Source organism: Schistocerca gregaria, chromosome 3 (assembly GCF_023897955.1).
Source record: "Schistocerca gregaria isolate iqSchGreg1 chromosome 3, iqSchGreg1.2, whole genome shotgun sequence".
In the NCBI taxonomy this organism is placed as follows: domain Eukaryota; kingdom Metazoa; phylum Arthropoda; class Insecta; order Orthoptera; family Acrididae; genus Schistocerca; species Schistocerca gregaria.
The window spans coordinates 927607284-927613283 of record NC_064922.1 but is presented as its reverse complement, the minus strand read 5'-3'; positions in this window follow the sequence as shown (position 1 = coordinate 927613283).

Here is a 6000-nt window from a genome sequence, read left to right as displayed (position 1 = left end):
GTTCCTCACAAGCGACTTCTAATCAAGCTGCGGAGCTATGGGGTATCGTCTCAGTTGTGCGACTGGATTCGTGATTTCCTGTCAGGAAGGTCGCAGTTCGTAGTAATAGACGGCAAATCATCGAGTAAAACTGAAGTGATATCAGGTGTTCCCCAGGGAAGCGTCCTGGGACCTCTACTGTTCCTGATCTATATAAATGCCCTGGGTGACAATCTGAGCAGTTCTCTTAGACTGTTCGCAGATGATGCTGTAATTTACCGTCTAGTAAGGTCATCCGAAGACCAGTATCAGCTGCAAAGCGATTTAGAAAAGATTGCTGTATGGTGTGTCAGGTGGCAGTTGACGCTAAATAACGAAAAGTGTGAGATGATCCACATGAGTTCCAAAAGAAATCCGTTGGAATTCGATTACTCGATAAATAGTACAATTCTGAAGGCTGTCAATTCAACTAAGTACCTGGGTGTTAAAATTACGATCAACTTTAGTTGGAAGGACCACATAGATAATATTGTCGGGAAGGCGAGCCAAAGGTTGCGTTTCATAGGCAGGACACTTAGAAGATGCAACAAGTCCACTAAAGAGACAGCTTACACTACACTCGTTCGTCCTCTGTTAGAATATTGCTGCGCGGTGTGGGATCCTTACCAGGTGGGATTGACGGAGGACATCGAAAGGGTGCAAAAAAAGGGCAGCTCGTTTTGTATTATCGCGTTATAGGGGAGAGAGTGTGGCAGATATGATACACGAGTTGGGATGGAAGTCATTACAGCATAGACGTTTTTCGTCGCGGCGAGACCTTTTTACGAAATTTCAGTCACCAACTTTCTCTTCCGAATGCGAAAATATTTTGTTGAGCCCAACCTACATAGGTAGGAATGATCATCAAAATAAAATAAGAGAAATCAGAGCTCGAACAGAAAGGTTTAGGTGTTCGTTTTTCCCGCTCGCTGTTCGGGAGTGGAATAGTAGAGAGATAGTATGATTGTGGTTCGATGAACCCTCTGCCAAGCACTTAAATGTGAATTGCAGAGTAGTCATGTAGATGTAGATGTAGATGTAGACAGGTTCCCTTTTACCAATGCAATTCTATATCATACTAGTATTTACGACACAAATCGTGAGAGCTTGTTTCGCCCTGTGTAGGTGGGAGATTGAAAGTTCATTAAATGATATCGCCGCAAAGAAAAAAACAGAAACGTCTGTAAAGAGTCATTATGTGGTGTCCTAGCCATCTCCTTCATCCGCCAGTCGGCACGTCAATGGCATCAGTTTGATAGGCTAAGTCATTAAATTGATCGTGAGAGTCAGTTTGCATGGCGAGTAATTTTTTTTTTTTCAGTATCGGATTACACTCACCAGGTAGGTCAAATGGGAATCCGTGTAGGGAAGACGAAGTTCTTTTCGAGGAACACTAGTAAGAACCAACATTATAAGCTGACCGCATGGGGATTTACAGATCTCACCATACATTTCGCGTAAGAACGGCGCTATTAAAAATGGTTCAAAAAGCTCTGAGCACTATGGGACTTAACATCTGAGGTCATCAGTTCCCCAGAACTTAGAACTACTTAAACCTAACTAACCGAAGGAGATCACACACAACCATGACCGAGGCAGGATTCGAACCTACGACCGTAGAACGGCCCTATTAAAAACTGGATTGTAGTGTCTATGTCACCGTCACCCTGAATAAAAAGCGGTTTTGGGTCTAGAGGCACACACATGAAATGCTGATAGTGTTACGTTTTTGGAATCAAGTCTACCCATTATACCATGTACTTGCGTTCGGTGCCGTTAAGACCTCTTTTAATGATTACAGCCACTGGTGAATCATATTCGTGCCAATCTTATATCTCGAAACGAGTCACCATTTTCGAACCTATCTGCTAAGGACCCCATACTACAAAAACTCCAGCGCTGTTTTTTAGACAGTCCCTCTACAACTTGGTCGTGATAGAAGTAGCTTACACAGACTGGTATAAAGTTTCATTACCTGTACTGTAGGATGACCATATGCAACAGACTTTCAATCGCACAATACAGTTATTGTTCCTGCAGAAGCAGTTTAATGCATTGTTTTTAGTTTGTAACACACCCAATGAGTGCATACGGCCAAACACTCTATTTTTTTCTACCATGACTTAGAGATCCTGTCAGCTGCTGCTAAACCGACATTAACACGTTTCGATCCTCTGGCTGTCACAGGAAGCTGAACATCACATGGCATATACTGTACAGTTACCACAACACAGGCTGATAGAAATAAAAGTCAGAGATAATGCTTCTCATTGACGAGCGCTTCCAACAGCTATTCAAAGGTGATGATCTGTATAGCTAATCTCATCTTCGCCGGCCGAAGTGTCCGAGCGGTTCTCGGCGCTTCAGTCTGGAACCGCGCGACCGCTACGGTCGCAGGTTCGAATCCTGCGTCGGGCATGGATGGGTATGATGTCCTTAGGTTAGTTGGGTTTAAGTAGTTCTAAGTTCTAGGGAACTGATGACCTAAGAAGTTAAGTCCTATAGTACTCAGAGCCATTTCGAATCCTGCCTGGGGCATGGATGTGTGTGTCGTCCTTAGGTTAGTTAGGTTTAAGTAGTAGGGGACTGATGACCTCAGATGTTAAGTCCCATAGTGCTCAGAGCCATTTTAACCATTTGATCCAATCTCATCTTTCCCATTGAGAGGGTAGCGAATGTCTTGGTGGTCCATTTCGAAAAGCATTGTTCCTTCATTTTGCAGTCACATACATGATTACCTTTCCGGTGTTCACCATCGGCGGAAGTTGGGGTAGTACAAATAAAAAGAAGTACTGTCACCTTATTGGTGAAACAGTATAAAAACATGTGGAGGGAATCGCAACAATTGGAAATAGGACCAGTGTGTAGCACTGAGGAACGCTACCGAACAACTGTGTGGAGGTGATCACCTCTACATTTAATTGCATGCTCCACAGTGACAAGTAGCAACTATCCCGTGTTCCACCAAGGCTCCTTCCATCTCAACCGAGTGGTGTCAGTCAATCACTACGCGATAATCATCAGCATACCCAGTAGACAGTCGGGATGGGAAAGACAGCATTGATATGGAACGATGTACTGTAATACACTCAGCTGTTGATAGCGCGATCAATTTTACCCAGAAGTTGGAGAGAGCTGTATCTACCACATTCAACAACCCATGTTGAGAGCCAATGGACGAAAATGTGTTAATGTCAGTTTTGAACCTGACACAGAGGTCGAAGTCTTGGTGGAAAAACAAAATATATGCCAGTGTACAAAGTGTGTTACAGCAGAAAAATCGGTGTATCAAACGACGAAACACGGACTCTTTCCTCCGACTGATAATCTGTGGGAGATGGTCTCATACTGTACAGCCGATCACTGACCACCTGCTCCAATGGATCAATACCTGTATATTTAATAGGATCGCCGCATATGCTCGATACCGGGACGCCGATGGTATTTGTTTTCGATACATCAGAAGAGAGATATGCGGTAAAAACCTATCGGACGAAGTTAGCGAATCTTTTATAGTTGGTTATTTTTCTCTGTTGGATGGTAGAATGTTTGCGTGATAGACATGAATGAAACCTGAGGTACGCAGACCTGCTTCAGACTGCAGTACCCGAATAATGTTGAGTTTTCCTAATTTTCCCGGTAAGAAACACCACGGTAACTGTTTGTAGGGTCTTTTATACTACATCGTGTTGCAGGAGCAGGCTTTGATTAGCACTGTCCTTACACAAAGCATACAGGTGGTGGAGGTACATCAACATGTTCCCATCTCCATCCAGTGGGCAAACCACTGCCCTATACCATTAACTCAGCTCACTCTTTCTACACGGGTTGCTGAATGTGGTAGATGCAGCTCTCTTCACCTTCTGGGTAAAACTGATCTCGCTATCAACTGCGGTGTGTATTACAGTACATCATTCCACATCAATGGTGTATTTCCCATCCCTACTGCCTACAGGGTACGCTGATGATTACCGCATAATGATTGACTGACGCCACTCAGTTGAGATGGAAGGAGTCTTGGCGGGTCACCACATATCCGCTACTTGTTGCTGTGGACCAAGCAATTAAATTTAGAGGTCATCACCTTAATACAGTTGTTTGGTAGCGTACCTCAATGCAACAGACTGTTCCTATTTCCAATTGCTGCGATGCCCTCCACAAGAGAAGATAAAATAAGAGATATCAGAGCTGGCACGGAAAAATTTAAGTGCTCGTTTTTCCTACGAGCCGTTCGAGAGTGGAACGGTAGAGAGACAGCATGAAGGTGGTTCATTGAACCCTCTGACAGGCACTTTATTGTGAATAGCAGAGTAATCACGTGGATGTAGATATAGATGTTCTTATTGTTTTTTCACCAAACCAAACACTGCGATTCACTGGCAGAACACTTAGAAGGTGCAACAGGTCTACTAAAGAGACTGCTTACACCACGCTTGTCCGCCCTATTTTGGAGTATTGCTGTGATGTGTGGGATCCGCAACAGGTGGGACTGATGGATGACATCGAAAAATTACAAAGAAGGGCAGCTTGTTTTGTATTATCGCGAAATAAGGGAGATAGTGTCGTGAATTGGAGTGGCATTTTTCGTTGCGACGGGATCTTATCATGAAATTTCAATCAGCAGTTTTCTCCTCCGATTGCGAAAATATTCTGTTGGCACCCACCTACGTAGGGAGAAATGATCATCTCGATAAAATAAGAGAAATCAGGGCTCGCACCGAAAAATTTAAGTGCTCGTTTTTCCCGCGCACCGTTCGAGAGTGGAACGGTGGAGAGATAGCACAAAGGTGGTTAACTGAAACCTCTACCAGGCACTTTATTGTGAATAGCAGAGTAATCACGTGGAGATGTAGATGTTCTTTTTTTTCACCAATAAGGTGACAGTAACTCTTTTTATTTGTACTACCCTACCTTCTGGCGATGGTTAACAACGGAATGGTAAACATGTACATAACTGCAAAATGAAGGAACAATGCTTTTCGAAGTGGACCATCAAGACATCCGTTACCCTGACGGTGGGGAAAATGAGATTAACTGTACAGGTGATCACCTTCGAATAGCTGTTGGAAGTGCTCTACAATACCGCAAACTTTTCCAGATTCCATATGTTGCAATGTCTTCCACATTTTTTGTTAATGAGAAACGTTACCTCTGTGTTTCATTTCTATCAGCCTGTGTTGTGGTGGCTGTGCAGTTTATGCCATGCGATGTTCAGCTTTCTGTGAGAGCCCGAGGGTCGAAACAAGTTACATCGGTTTAGCAGCAGGTGACACGGATCTCTAAGTCATGGTAGAAAAAATAAAGTGTATGGCTGTGTACACTGATTGGGTGTGTTACAAACTAAAAAACAATGTATTAAATTGCTTTTGAAGGAAAAATACCTGTACTGTGTGACTGATAGTCTGTTGGATGTGGTCATCCTACAGTATAGGTGACGAAACTTTATACTGGTCTGTGGAAGCGACTTCTATCACGACCGAGATGCAAAGGGGCTGTCTAAAAAACAGCGCTGGAATTGTTTCTGTACAGGATCCTTAGCAGATAGATTCGAAAAAGGTGACTCGTTTCCAGATATGAGAGTGGCACGTATATTATTCACTAGTGTCTGTAATCATTAAAAGACGTCTTTACAGGATACAACGCAAATACGTGCTATATTGCATGGACTTGATTCCAAATCACAGACAGTATTTCTACCCAAAAACGTAACACTATCAGCATCTCATGTGTGTGCCTGTAGACACGAGACCGCTTTTTATGGAGGGTGGGGCTAACATATCGCTACGATCGTGTTTTTAATAGCGCCGTTCTTACGCGAAATGTATGGTGAGGACTGTAGAATCCCTCTGCGGTCAGCTTCAAATGTCAGTTCTCAATAGTGTTCCTCGAAAAGAACATCGTCTTCCCTCCACAGATTCCCATCTGACCTACATAGTGAGTTTCATCCGACAACTGAAGAAAGAAAATTGCTCGCTATGCAAA